This window comes from Rhineura floridana, chromosome 6 (genome assembly GCF_030035675.1).
Source record: "Rhineura floridana isolate rRhiFlo1 chromosome 6, rRhiFlo1.hap2, whole genome shotgun sequence".
Lineage (NCBI taxonomy): Eukaryota > Metazoa > Chordata > Lepidosauria > Squamata > Rhineuridae > Rhineura > Rhineura floridana.
Window position 1 is genome coordinate 38,758,936 of NC_084485.1, and position 15,312 is coordinate 38,774,247.

General features: G+C 41.8%; 1 long non-coding RNA gene across 1 annotated transcript; it reads right to left on the bottom strand.

The window, feature by feature from the left end:
- Positions 1-1,976: 1,976 nt before the first annotated feature.
- LOC133386611 (uncharacterized) lies at positions 1,977-9,713 on the bottom strand. Its single transcript, XR_009763210.1, has 3 exons — positions 9,510-9,713; positions 5,751-5,831; positions 1,977-2,563 (listed from the first exon to the last, which is right to left on the bottom strand). It is a non-coding gene; the product is annotated as an uncharacterized LOC133386611 (long non-coding RNA).
- Between the last annotated feature and the right edge of the window lie 5,599 nt (positions 9,714-15,312).

Sequence of the window (15,312 nt, forward strand, 5' to 3'; positions counted from 1 at the left end):
AAGCAGATTTCTTTAGGGGAATCTGGGCTATTATTTCTGGGAGTGCTGTCCATTTGACAGGAAGGAAACTCACAAAAGCACCATCAGCATCCTTTTGAGTGTCTGCTGCAAACGTATCTCAGAACTAAACATTTAAAACTGCAATTAAACCCCCACCTTCCCCAAAAAGCTGCAATCTGATGTTTACAGAATGCCATAGGTAATTTATAAAGATTTTAAAAAACTTATTCTCCTTTTTGCTTAAAAATGCAGTTGGGAGGGAGACTGCATCTTGGATGATGCCAGAGGTTTATTGGAAGTCACTCAGGGATGACCAATGAAAAATGCAGAAGGATGTGTGGAGATCACTGAGGTGGTTTTAGACATGTATCTGGTTTGAAACAGCTGTTGGGAAAATAATTGTCATTATTTTTAAAAAGTGTGTACATGTGTGTAAAGCAGAGTTCCCTCAATCCAGGGATCTATGAATACAGTAGAAAGGTGTTTGTATATTTCTCTGCTCATGGAGGTTTCTAGCCTTATTGAAGGTGGGGAGGACAACTGGCAGAAAAGGAAGAGGAAACATCCATATCACAATAAATCTGGGTGCCACCAGAGGCTACTTATGCAAATAACATCTGATGCAGGGTTCAACAGGGACTTGATCAGTCAGTTCAGGCATCTGCATCTGTGAGAAAACCAAACTGATTCTCACTTCCCAGACTCATTTGTGTTACAGTTCTTGATGTGCACAAATACTGTATATAAAGAGTAGCTGATGCCTGTCACCATTAGCTCAAGGATTTACACTTGTGCAACAAAGCTCCCCCCCCCCACAATCCTCCTCCAGCACACAAACTACATCCTCCTGAAATCTGTTCCAGAAGGTAAGGGAAAACCTAGAACAGATTTAGGGGGTGCATGTGGGTAGTTCCTTTGCACGAATTCAAATCCTTGCATTAATGGAATAAGAGATTTAGCACTACTTTGAATACAGGACTAAATGCTACAGACACACACACACACACACACACACACAGCGAGAGAGAGAGAGAGAGAGAGAGAGAGAGAGAGAGAGAGAGAGTTAAAATGAATATTTTAGAGTAAAATACATACAAAAATGCATATTTTATAAAAATGTAAAAAATAATGTGGGTGTTCATCATCATCATAGCAGATTGATGCAGAAATGGGGTGGGATGGATTTCTGAATGAATAGATGTGAAACTGACGTGAACCAGAAATAGAACGATCCATCCATTTCTGATCTGAAAAATCCATTGTAAACTTTTTTTTCCTTCCGCAGAGGAAAGAAAACTCAAGAAATTTTCAGGAGTCAGGGTAGTGAGACATGTGGCTGAAGAAAAAGTCCTTTCCTTTTCCTTTAAAAAATGAAATTTGGCTGCTGAAATGAAGATCAACAGCCCTGCTATCAACAGCCTCGCAGGGCATCATGTTTCCTCACAATCCTTCACTTATGCCAGGAAAGAGCATCATTCCAAGGAAGATTTTGTGGGTCATCAAGAGCAGGGCTGTTGCCATTTGTGGTGGACAGTTATGTTGTAAAAACAAAGAGGAAAGCAACTGATGTCATGTCCTATGCCTCCGCACCCCAGTGTAATCCTTACTGTGGGCCTGTTATAGCGGGAAATGGCTGGTGCATATTGGTTTTTCATACAGCCAGCCATGGGTTGGCAGAGAGCAATGAAGAGAAAGAGACTTCATTAAGTCCTATGAGGGTCCGCTGCCACATGCACATGTAGGAGGGTGGATAATATGTTAAGCCACTAGAGGCATTTCTCATGTCTCTCTGGGTGCTAGGTCAGAGTAAGCAAGCAAACATGGCCACCTAATAAACAACCAGTTAGGTTTAAGCTTCATCTAACCTCAGAAAGCATTTAATAAAGCTAGCAAATGTAACAGTTAAAATGTAAAATAAGCACTGCAACATTTCAGGAGGAGATTTTAAAGAATGAACAAATAGATTTCCTACTAGGCTAAAACAATCAAAGCTGTGGCTTACCCAGCCAGATCCAATTCTCAGAGAAATTTAAGGGAAGACTTTTCATATATAAATAAATGTAACTATTATGCCATCTCATGCTAAAGATAATCTAACTGCTGAAGAATGGAGTGTTTTAAGTAAGAGCAACACAATATATCCACGGAAACTATTTTCATTCCAATCAAAATGAAGCTGAAAAATCCACCAGGCACTGTTGCTGGGCATCTTCCATTTATTTCAATGGGATTGGAAAGGAAGACCAATTAAATGACATACAATTGTGACATACCAAAGACTGTCACTTTGCTTCCTTTATTTTATATGTATGTGACAGAAAGTGTGGATATGGGAACATCTGTGAATGGAGACTGTAGCCTTATCCCTAATTCTTGACATCAAAGAACCAACTTGGTGATGCAAAGTGCCGAATTGTACACACCTGTGGGCTGCTTTTAATCTATTACCAGCATTTGGCAGAAGCCTGTTACCATGTAGGAAAAAAAACAGGACTCAGTCTGTGTAATCCAGCATCATAGGTTCATGTTGGCTCCATGTGCATTCATTTCCAAGATTTGGGATCTGAATAAATTCAAATTGCAAGTTTTAGCAGATTAAAAAAATATGTGACACGTGACAGAAACTACATGAATACAAGGTTATAGCAGGACATAGTAAATGGCATACAGTTAGTATCTGATCTCACTGAGAACCCACTCACACACACCCCTATATACTTTGATGTATATTTTTTTTATTGCTACCTTTTTCACTCTGCCCTATAGTCTCATTCTATGAGCAACCATTCCAGGAAAGTAGAATATATATTATACAATTGAGTGCAGTTGCAGGGGGGCATCTGCTGGTGTTCTGCCACCCAAACCCAAACCACTACTGGTAGAACATCAGCAAATACTGGTAGTGTAGTATCAGCAGTTCCTTCTTGCCTTTGGAGAAGACCAGCAATGATGCATAAAGGCAATTCTTTCTGCCATGTTGCCAGAGAAAAGGAGAAGGGGTGACTTTCTTTTAAGTCTGAAGATTTTCTGAGGGGATGGTGCAAATCCGGAGAAGGGATGGTGCCAAAGGGAGCGTTGCTTTTCCTGGCAAAGAGGCAGGCCAGATGCTGTGATAAATAAGAGCACCAAATCATGGCACCGCTAGAGTAAAGCAAAGGTTCTTCCAGTCCAGCATTCTGTCTCCAGAATCAGCTACCTAAATGCTCCTGGGGATCCCTCAAGCAAAATAAAATGGAGAGAGCTTCCATTCCTTGCCTCTGGCATCTGGTAATTAGAGGTGTGCTCCCTCTTAACATGCCTAATAACAACTGGCAGACCTATCTTTCATGAACATGACTAATTGCTTTCTAAGAGCCATCTCGGCCACCGGCCACCTGCCACCCCACCCCACCACTTGTAATGGATTTATGTGTTAAGTATGTGCTAGTTAATGAGTGTGGTGCTACAAGCCACAGTTCACACTGCTGCAGGGCCGGATTAAGTTGAGGAGGGCCCCTAGGCTGATTGGTGTTTGGGGGCCCCTTCTCCTCTTAGGCAGATCCACGGAAACAGCCGCAGGAGGGATCGCAGGACAGGAGCTTCTGAGCTGCCCTCTGTCCCGTCCCATCTCATCCCATCCCCCCCACTTCACCTACCTTTACACCTTTTTTGCGGCTGCACGCACTGTACGTGCAGGTTTGCCATCAATCAAGAGGGCAGTCGAGGTTTCCCTAAGGGGCTGAAGCCTCTGCTGCAATCTTGGTTGATGGCAGCAATGCGCGCATGTAGTACGCATGCGTGCCATCAACCAAGATGGCAGCAGAGGCTTCAGCCCCTTAGGAAAACCTCGACCACCATCTTGATTGATGGCAAACCGAAAAAACAGCGGAGAAAAAGATAAGTGAAGCGGGGGGATGGTGGGCAGTTTGGAAGCTCTTGAACGGGCCCCCAAGAGCTCCGGGCCCCTAGGCTTCAGCCTACTAAGCCTAATGGATAATCCGGCCCTGCACTGCTCTAGCTTCCACAATGGCATAAGATCAGGCTGTCAGGCAGTGCACATAGCATGGCTGTGCACTCCCCAGCTGTTGGTAGGGATGGGCAAATCTGTCCATCTTGGTTTCTCTCTGTTTCTCATTTTCCCAATCTTAAATTCAGTTCTCCAAATTTCTAAAGCAATTTGTGGATTTTTTAAAAAAATATCCTCATGAAAATTCATCAGCATTTTTGTTTGACTGTCTCCTAATATACACATTTTTATATGCAATTTTGCCTAATATGCATATTTTTGCAATGCAATTTTCCCTAATATAATGCATTTTATGTTATTTTCACTAATATATGCATTTACATGCACACTTTTCCCTAGTATATGTATTTTTGTTCATATGATTTGACTGGGGAACTGCACTACAAAATTCAGAGAAGTGTGAATGTCTAAAGCTATGTTTCAGTCCATGTATTGCTTTGAAAAATGTGAATTGGGTAAGTTTGCCTTTAAATGTGAACTGAATCAAATTGCTCCCCCACCCCTAATAGGAGTGAGGGATTGGATTAAGTACAGTTGCCACAAGAACAATGCTAATTTCACACACATACTCCATTATCAGTACCAGTTTTGTACTTTTTGCCATCATGGACACACAATCCTGTAGGCCAGCCTCTCCGAACCTTTGGGTCCCCAGATATTGCTGGACTACAACAGCCCCAACCTGCATGGCCAATGGTCAGCAATTATGGGAACTGTAGTCCAGCAACATCTGAGGACCCAAAGGTTGGGAAAGGTTGCTATAAGCACAAGCATGAGAATTTGAATTCACTTTCTTCAGATCACCAGGCAAAATTGCAACAGTCAACAGCCTCAGGAACAGCAACACAGGCATAGTTAAAACAGAGCACCTACTGATCCTGGCAGAAATAAGCAGCCAGAGATCCTGGAGAAAATTCAATGTAAGCTTTACTTCCTTTGTCAAGTGTTACCAAAAAGGCATATTTGATTTCTATTCATGCCAACATTTGCCCACATTTCACAGAACTGCCTCCAACCATCTTGCAACCAATCCCTTCTGCCCCTTTAGTTTGGATTCCTTTTCTTCTTCTTTTGCCAGGAACCTGTGGGTACAGGGTCTCTCTTGGCAACTCAGCACATATTGTCTGACAAGAAAACTGAAGTATTTTCCCAGAAGCTCTTATCAGGAAACAATGTGTCAAACAAGATGAAACTAGTTCTCTGTTCTTGGAAGACTTACTACAATTCCCCTTATGCTGGCAGAAGCAACGTTAACACTAACCAGCTAGGAAGGCCTGCAGTGTGAACATGGTCTCTCTCTCTCTCTCTCTCTCTCTCTCTTGTTAACAAATGCTATAAATGCTTTTCTCAGGTAAAAGCTGTGCTGGCTTCGAATTTTGCTGTCTGAGAAACATCTCCACAGGGGTCTGATAACAGTGATCTCTCAAATGTAGAATTATTTGGGAGGAAAAGAGCAAGGCATCAAAACCTGTAGTGGATCCATGTCTACACCTCTCTCTAGCTTTGTTCTTAATGAAGAAAGTATGATGGGGGAAAATGCTGCCATAATCCATTAGCCTTTCTTAAGACTTTAATGGCACTTGTAGGAGGGAGGGGACTTGAGGGTTGTAGAAAACTGAGGGGAACAGATGTTGTTGGTTTTGATTTGATGTTCTCATAACAGCCATGCAAATTTACCCTGGAGGGGGCGGGGGGAGCGGGCAGCAGGGAAAATGGTAAATGGAAAAACTATGTAAAGGCTCACCTGGCACCATTTGTATTGAAGTATTTATGACCAATTCTCTTCTTGCTTGCAATCCAGGGATTCAAGTTATTATTTGCTGTTCTGAAAAATAAATGTCCATTCCCAAATAAAAAAAAGAAACTCAGATGGATTTTTGCTCACAAACCTACTCTTTTGTTTTACACACCAGGCTTTTCAATTTCAGTCGTTTTCTCCCACACCCTCCACATAGCCAGAGCAGAATTACCTCCACACCCTCAAAGAAGGCTTATGAGAATACTGGATTAAGGTTATATTCAGTAAAATATAACAAAATATAACCTGCAGACCAAATAACCGAATTAACCAAATTCAGAAGACAGGTAAGGAATTTAATTCTGGAAAGGAAGCATCCCTCCAGACCCCTGGGCTTGTGCTTACCAGCAAAGGATGGGGAAGAAATAATCCTTGCTAGGTAAACCTTGAGTATGGACCCAACATGTGCAGCCAGACCCATGTTCACCTGAACAGTACATGTCAGGTCAAAGGGCATTCCTCAGGTCGCCTCAGGCATACAGCACTAACACATGCCTAAATGGTATCCTTAACCCAATAATGCCTCCTCATTGGCCAATTTGACCCCATGACCACCCCCAGCCCCCTTTTTGGAGTCCAGCCCCAGAGTCATCTGTGACTGAGAGGGGAGGGTAAGGGCAAACCCACCCCCACCTAAGAATAGGAATGATAGTTCAGGATGCCAGAGGACAGCAAGCAATGGAGCTCCGTAAAGGAATACTCTTGTGAACAGGGGTTAATCTGGATGATTAAAACAATGTTAGGCTACAGTTAATCAGCAAGCCTTTGTGCTACTTCAGCACAGAGTTAAGTATAGTGGTGGGCAAGTTCTTCCCAGGTCACCTCAGTTCTCTTTTCCAAGATTTCAGAGAATTCTCAGGAAAGTTCAGGAAAACCCCAGAAGACCACCAAAGATTTGGAGAACTCTCCTTTCACCAATCCTCCCTGATGCCACTCCTCCCTCCCGAAAATTTACCCTGACCAAAAGGGGACCTGTGGAAAGGATTAATGCTGGGAGCCAGTATGCACTGAGAACTCTAGGTAGTATTACCTCACATTAAGGCAAACATTCTGTCAGCACAAGGATTTCTCATTGTGTAACAGAATGTACTCCTCCTCTCTTATCTATGTAAACCCTCTAAATCTGTTCTGGAGGTTTCCCCCAACCCTCTGGAGCAGATTTGGGGATGGTGCAGGCAGATCTTGGAAAAGTTACTTTTTTGAACTACAACTCCCATCAGCCCCAGCCATCATGGCCACTGGATTGGGTGCAGGGCACACATTGGGTGCAGGGCACATATTGGGGGAGGAAAAGGGGGAAAGTCTTACTGCACTAGAAGTAATCCTTGTGCTTGTGCAATCCTTGTGCTTGTGCAGCCAAGAGAGTGGCTATATGCTATAGCCAGCATGGATTTTTCACATTCCGCAATGTTAAATTGAAAATGCCCCCCATGCCATCCTGATGCTTCCCATAAGCTCATCTGAAAACAAAACCTTACAAAACATATAGTCCTGAACTCAGAAATGCTTGCAAAATAGTCAGAGACAATCAAAAGTTCAAAGTGTAAAAAGAGAAAGAGGAAAAACCAGACCCCTTTTGGACTTTTTTCTGTCAGAGTTCTCATAATTTGTTGAAATTAATTAAAAATCAGCCATGTTCACAGAGCAGCTGTAATCCCATTACTGACCTTGTCCCATACTCTGACCATCATCTTCTGCAGTTTGAAAGTTAAAAAATGTATAGCTGATTTTTTATTAATTTAAGAAATGTAAAACTGAACTCTATTATAACATCGGGCATGCTCAGTAAAAACCAACTATCAGTGTTCTAAAAGCCAGACCCACAGCTGTTTGGCTTGGCTAATCAGGAGGCCACATCCATGACAGACATTTATTTCACTTTAGATAGTCATGGCTTCCCCTAAGAATCCTAGGAAGTATAGTTTGTGAAGGATGCTGAGAGTTGCTGGAGACTCCTATTCCCCTGACAGAGCTCCAAGGGCCAGAGTGGTGTAACAGTCAGCAGCTCTGACTGAAGCTCTGTGAGGGGCACAGGGCCTCTCCTAGCACCTCTCGGCTCCCTTCACTAACTACACTTCCTAGGATTTGCCATGACTGTCTAAAGTAGAATAATAGTCTGGTGTGGATGTGGCCAGTGACAGCTTTGTTTGAAATTTGGGTGGAAGATTACATGTGCCTTCTGCAGAATAAAAAGGTGGGGGAAACATTGAAAAAGAGTGATACTGTTCACAATGTTTTCCTTTTGGAAAGCAAAGGGGCTTCCCCGCTGCCCAGTGCACACCCAATCTCCTCCCCTCCCCCTTCCTTCCCCGTACCCCCTACATCCTCCCCTCCCTATCCCCCATGTGAGTTTCACCTTTCCTAAGCATGAATAAATCCCATTGAACTCAATAAGCATGCAAATGTTCAAACCTGCCCTCCCCTCCTACTCCCTCCCATCACCTCCCTTTTGCCCCCTCCTTCCCCCTTCCTTTGCTCCTCCTTCCCCATCCCCATCCCCTTTCAACCCCCTCCTTCCCCCTACTCTTCCTTCCCCTCTCCCCCCTACTCTTCCTTCCCCTCTCCCCCCATGATCAGTTTTACCTATCCTAAGCATGATTGCATGGGAGTAAATCCCACTGCATTCAATAAGCATGCAAATGATCACCCCATTCTCAGCAAACTTGCACAGGATCCCATTTCTTACCTCCCAGATTAAAAAGCAAGAAATTCACTAATAGGCAAAAAAAAACCCTTGCAGTTTAAGAATGTAACATGTGCCTCTGAGCATATGGTGAGTGATGGCAACACCTGCAATCAGTCCAAATAACAGAAACAACGCATGCTGAGCTGATCTTGTTTAAGCAGGGAGGAAGCAACAATACTGTATTAAGACAGTTGATAGAGTTCAGATAGCAAAATTCTAGGTGTGCTCTATGTTTTTAATTGACCATGCCCATCTTTCCTTAAGTGGAGTTTAAGCACAGCAGGCTGAAAACATACATCTTGGACAGGCCAAGTTTGTTTTTTCCAATAGCTAGAGTCATTGCTTAAGTAGGAAAATATTGTAATCAGTCTGATTTTACATCAAACTGCAGTTTCAGATTCAACTGTTAATGCACCCAAAACAGAAATGGAACATAACCTCCAGTTTGAAACACAAAAGGCTGTCTTCACCATCATTTGACTTTGACCAATAAAAAGGCTTTGAAATGAATAAAAATAATTTTGACACAGATTTCTAGGATGAATAATGAGAGAAAATTAATTTTCTAGGTTAGATTCTCTGTAGAAAGAGTAGTAACACAGGAAAGCAGCAAAGAAAGAACACCAACAAGCATACAAAAATATAATTCTCGTACTTTGGAGATGGCAGGTGTTGCCACCACTCACCATATGCTCAGAGGCACATGTTACCAAATTCTTCCAAGCTGCACAGGAAGTGGATTGGACTATGCAAGACCAACCCAATTTGTGTTTGAATTTTGACAAATTTGTAGGGCAGTCCAATATCTCAGAAAGGCGGTCCGGTCTCCTGCTCCCCTAGTGCATTCACTATAGCTGCCCAATTTTCCTGCTTTTTAAAGGTTGATAGAAATATCTGCTGGCTATAGGTATCTTCTTAAAGTGCAAGGTTTTTTTGCCTATTAGTGAATTTAGTTGAATATTGTTCCCTAGTTCCCTGAAAGTAAACTTGAGCATGCCGGAAAAACTACCAGCATCTACCGTAGGAATGGAAAATCTCTGGCCCTCCAGACATTGTAGCCAGATGTCCAGTAACATGTTCTGGGACACAGGTTCTCCACCTGCACTTTAAACTCTTCGTGCAATAAATACCCATTATAAACCTTAAGGGCCAAATGGGGACAAATCACCACAGGGAGATGTTTTCAGCTTCATTTCTATAGTGACATTGACATGTACTTCCCCTGTCAGTTATGCCTACAAATGTGGGTGATTCTGGTTGCAGACCTCTACATGATTACCTGGGAGTAAGTCCCATTGAACAGCAGGGCTTACTTTTGAATACACATGTATTGGCTCTGTCTCTTTTACTTTTCTGCATATGACATCAAATAACATCTGCTAAACCTGCAGCCTTTTGTGTGGATGAATGTAATTGAGCTATCCACTAGCACCTGATCCTTAAAAAAAGTTATTAGTCAGTTGGTTTGCTGTTAAATAAAGGTGGTATCACACATAAATATTTATGTCTTTGAAGATGTCAAATACTTTAATTAGGAGCTACACGTATAACTGGATTGGGCTTAATTGAATCTCTGAGCCAGACAAAGCCAAAGACTTTAATGGTCTGTAACACAAATATATTTGATCGGTGGTTAATATTTTTGTTGTTTTCCTTTTGACAAGTAAACATTCTCTTTCATCCTTATAGCCTTAGAGGACTTAGTGCTAGTTAAAGAGGCTAAAATAAACAATTATAGAGGGGGAAATGTTCAATTTCTTCATTAGATGTGGAGGGGAAAGACCAAAATAGGAAAGGGGGAGTAAGACTCTACACTCCCCATTCTTTGAATGGCATGCATTGTTTGTGAATAGATTCCCAGAGAGTAATTATTTTCAATGCCAATTCCAAAAGGAACTTTTAAATGGAATTTAAATTAACCTAATTTGCACCTCCTGGACTAATACATAGATAAGAACGTAACTATCCTTTGGATTTTGCACTTCTCCAGATTTGGCAATATGGTTCTTGGCTCAAAAATGTATCAAAATGCATTAAAATATACTTTAGAATGAAAATGTTTAAAAATTCATACATTGAGATGAAATATGCACTGTAATATGCATTTTATTATTAACTGCATATTCAATACATATCTAAATATGTACCAGGAAATCACAGACTGATATAAAAGTGGGACAGAACAAACTTATGGATGAATGTGAAATGGACATGGACCAGAAATAAGCTGATGCATCTATCCTTAATCCTGACTCTTCCACGAAGTTTCTCCATGGCCATAGTCAAGGCACAGATGTCCTTCATATGTAGAGCTAAAGTATTATTGGTACCAGGGGCAGTATCCAATGCATTCGTTCCATTAGCACAAAGATTTACATTTGCACAACAGAACTTTTCCCCTTCTGTTCTCTCCACACATCCTGTGCCCTCCCCAAATCTGTTTCCAAGAGTTGGGAGAAAACCCAGAACACATTTAGGAGGCATGGGGGGCACAAAGAGATAGAAGAGGGAGGAAAGTCCTGATGCACAGCCAAAAGCCCAGGGGTACAATACCATTCCAGGGTATCTTTCCCCCACTTTGGGCTAAAAGCTATTGCTGCTTCTATTTCAAGTGATAACAGTAAAAATTACAGGAGCAAGCACCACCAGTGGTGAAATGCCTGATTAGCTTATGGTTAATAGGTTGACCCAAGGGGAAGTGATCAACGTTCTCCAACTTCACACCATTAAGCTGGATTGATGGTGCTACAGAAGGACTAGTTTGCACCTGTTGATGAAGCACTTTGTTTTTTTTAATATTAAGTGAGAGCCCAGGCTTTCCATATGCTTCTGCGAAGACATTTAGGATAGTTTGAAGATCTTTCTCTGAATGTGCAGAGACTACATTATCATCAGCATATTGAAGTTCTACAACAGAGGTTGACATTACCTTACTTTTTGCTTTCAGCCTACTGAGGTTAAAAAGCTTTCCATCTGTTCGATATATGATTTCCACACCAGTAGGAAGTTTCCCCTCAATAAGGTGTAGAATCATAGCAATGAAGACAGCAAATAAGGTGGGAGCAATGACGCATCCCTGTTTTATGCCTGATCCTAAATGTCTTCGCATACTTGTGATGGACTTTTTTTTAGGTCTATGCCTATGATTGCAGCCTACTCTATAAGGTCATCTGATTCACTTGTCACAAACAGAGCTTGGACATATTGCATTACATCTCTGCAAGCCTCCACAATGGGAGCTCAGTAGTGGCAGAGACTGTTATATTGATCAGGATGAGACTGAGGATAAAATAGAGCGTCTTTGTGTAATAATTCTTAACAGTAAAACATCTGAGCTTGTTCTGTGCCAGGCCTCACCCAGCACACACAACACTGACTAACCCCAGTAATTAAATCAGTCTAGCTCCCCCTAGCTTTGCCATGCATCTAATCTAAAAGACACATTTCACCACATTTCCCTTTCTTTGAGTTCTAAATTATTTTGTGTGTGTTTTTTCTATCAGCAAACATTGTGTAGAATAACATTTAGTCTCTATAACGCTCTGGTTTTCGAATTACTCTTGCCTCTGGAGGTCACACTCTTCGGACTCTCAAGAGATAGGCTGTCTTTGGCAGGTGATGCTTGCTCTCCAGAATTTGTCAGTTCTTTGTTCTCAGTCTTTTGAGATTGTTCTGGCAATAAATTCTGCTCTTCTGGGATTTCTGTCTCTGAATTCTCACTTTGTTGTGAAATTGGTTGTGGTTTGGAAACCAACTGTCGATGCCTCCTGTTCCTTCGGAATGTTCCATTGTTGGTAGTGACAATATAAGATCTTGAAATTTGACTTTGGCTCTGGACTGTTGCTGGTTCAGACCATCCTTTCTGGTCATCCGGTTTCAGTCTTACTTGAGAACCAGGTTGTAATTTTGGAAGTGTCTTCACTCCATAACGTCTGTCGTAGTAATATTTGTAGTTTCTTTTAGCCATGTTGTCTGTGACATGGACTTTTCCCAAATCAGGCCACTTAGGATACAAATTTGCTTCTAAGGTTGGAATTGGTGTTCTTAATTGTCTTCCCACTATCAGTTGTGCAGGACTGCACTTTGTTGCATTGATAGGTGTTGCTCTGTAACTTAGCAGTGCTAGCAAGGAATCTTCCTGACATAAGATTCACTTTGCTGTTTGTGCTGCTCTCTCTGCTTCCCTGTTGGCTTGTGGGTAATGGGGACTGGCTGTAATGTGACAAAAGTCATATTTCTTTGCGAACAAAGTAAACTCTTTTCCTGCAAATTGCGAGCCATTATCTGTTACTAGTTCATTTGGACATCAGGCAAAGATGTTCTTCAGACAACTGATAAGTGTAGAGCTTGTTGAATTAGGCATGTATGCAATCTCTATGTATCTGGAGAAATAATCTATTGTGACTAAGTACTTTTGTCCTCGTAACTCACAGATGTCTGCTCCCACTCTCTTCCATGGTGTATCTGGCAATGGAGTGGTAATAAGTGGTTCCTTCCATTGTGAAGGCTTATTTGTCTGGCAAAACTCAGTTTGCTATTATTGCCTTGAGGTCTTGCCCTATTCGTGGCCACCAAACAGCCATTCTTGCACATTCTCTGCACTTAGTGATTCCTTGATGACCTTCATGGAGTATTTCCAACATTTCCTGTTGCACTGTAGCAGGAATGACACTTCTATCACCAAATAGGACTGTTCCTTCCAACTCTGTAAGGCTTCCCTTTTCTGAAAAGAAAGGTTTAAGGTTAGTTGTCACTTCAGACTTGTACAATGGCCAACCAGTTCTGACACATTTCAGCACTGTTGAATGGTCTGGGTCAGTGCTGGTAGCTGCTTGAATGTGTTGAAGGAGTGTGGTAGATATTGGTTTAGAAGCTTGTAGAAGATTTACATAGACTTTGATTTCCTCAACTAACTGGGTTGTTTCAGGGTCTGGAGTTCCCAGTGGATTTCTTGATAGTGTATCTGCTACAACAATAATCTTGCCTTGTCTGTATTCTGTTTGAGGACTGTACCTCATCATGCATAAAAGGAGTCACTGACATCATATTGGTACTCGATCCAGGTCTTTGCAATTTATCAGCTGTACCAAGGGTTTATGGTCTGTACAGAGTGTAAATGATTCTAGCCCACAGAGATATTTTTGAGAATTTTTCACAAGCCCAAATAGCAGCTAGACATTCCTTTTCTATCTGAGAGTATCTGGTCTCAGCTTCTGTTAGTGTTGTTGAGCAATAGGCCACTGGTTTCAGCTCTTCATCATGATTTTGGCGTAGTACTCCAAAATGGCCATAACTGCTGGCATCAGCACTCACTACGGTCTGTCAGTTAACTTATTTATTATTTATTTATCATTTAATTTATATCCTGCCCTTCCTCCCAGCAGGAGCCCAGGGTGGCAAACAAAAGTGGTAAAAACACTTTAAACTTCATAGTAAGCAAGTACTGGAGCCTCTGTTAAGAGTTTTTTCACTGTTGAGAAGGCCTTATCTCAGCTTGGACCCCAGCACCATGTGCTGTCTGCTTCCAGAAGTGTATTTAATGGGTGTAGTTTCTCTGCCAAATTTGGCAAGAGAATGAATAAAGTACTAAATAATGTACCATGCCCAAAAATCATTTCAGTTCTGTGATGGAGTCTGGAGGTTTGGCGCACACCAATCAGTAGGTTCTGTGATAGGTTCTATGACTCCACAGTGAACCATTTTATCCAGTTCTGCCTTTATCATAGGTAGCAGTGGAACTAATATTGTTCTGACAGTGTGAATAGCAAAAAGTATAGCCCCTTACTTGAGCCTTATCTGTATAGGTGGTGTCTTCAAAGATCCAACTGTGTCACGAATTTCTGCAGAAAGCTCATCTAAATGTTGCACCAACCCCATCATAGTTGCAACATCTCCGCTTAGGAGATTATTAGTCTTTGCACAGATCATATAGACCTTAAAGTCGTAGTCATTGTCTCTATAACAGGTTCTTGCTATGAAGTATCCCATGAATATAGATTCTGTCTTCCAGGACCAGTTAAAACTGCTGTTGTTTGCTGGAGACTAGGCGGGTTAGAATAAGACTTGTAAACAGACTCAGAAATTATGCTGACATCTGTACCAGTGTCAATTTTAAACTTTATCGAGAGCCCACTGATTTGTAGTGACACTTCCCAAGCATCTGTGGAATTTTCCACCTGTGTGGCTGGACCCAGAAAAAATTGTCCTTGACTTTTCTGCTGCTCTACAGTTTCACTCGCCATTCTAGTGCTGCACACAGTGGCAAAATGACCTATCTTCTTACATTTGTGGCATTCTGCAGCCTTTGGAGAACAGACTGCTCTTTGTGTATGCCTTTTCCCACACCTTGTTTATCGAGGGGTTTTTATTTGAGCATTAGATGTTTGGCTGTATATTTGTTTCTGGTATTTTGGAGTTTGGGGTTTCCATTTCTGCAGGGGTTCCTTGACTATTTCTTGCAGCCCTTTTAAAGCACTCTGGTCTTGGACCTGGCCTTTTATAAGCTCTGAGTTTCTCCTCATCTCCACAGCCCTCTCCAACGTGAGATTGGATTCCATTTGCTGCTTCTGGGACAGGTCTTTATCCAAAATTCCCACTACCAATCATTCTCTGGGAAACTTTTGCCATTGCTTTCCTTTTTTTTTTTTCCTTCAGTTGTCCCAGGAGCTCTGCTACTCTGGAGACACTATGAGGATTTCTTAACTCCTGACACCATGTTATATTGATCAGGATGAGACCGAGGATAAAATAAGAGTTTTGTCATTTGATAATTCTTAAAAAATAAAACATCTGAGCTTGTTCTGTGCTAGGCCTCACCCAGCA